The sequence below is a fragment of the Muscardinus avellanarius genome (genome assembly GCF_963383645.1).
Source record: "Muscardinus avellanarius genome assembly, chromosome: 5".
NCBI lineage: Eukaryota > Metazoa > Chordata > Mammalia > Rodentia > Gliridae > Muscardinus > Muscardinus avellanarius.
In genome coordinates this window covers 142,058,066-142,058,295 of record NC_137790.1, presented here as the reverse complement: position 1 = coordinate 142,058,295, position 230 = coordinate 142,058,066, and positions in this window count along the sequence as shown.

Below are 230 nucleotides of genomic sequence, written 5' to 3'. Positions count from 1 at the left end.
AAGTCCTTTTGAGAGCCCCTAAACTGACCAGAGTGAATTCAAGTTTTCCAATGGCACACCCAGTTACACAAGGTAGAGGCATCATTAAGGCAATGGTTTCACCAAGTCTATGCACAGAGCTCTGATCCCACCATCCCTTCCCCGCCCCCTCTGGACTGCCCAGTCCTGCCTGCCCACTGCTTCTCCTCATTCGGTTTCCAGCATCCAGAAGCCTTGAGCAGCCTTCAGCC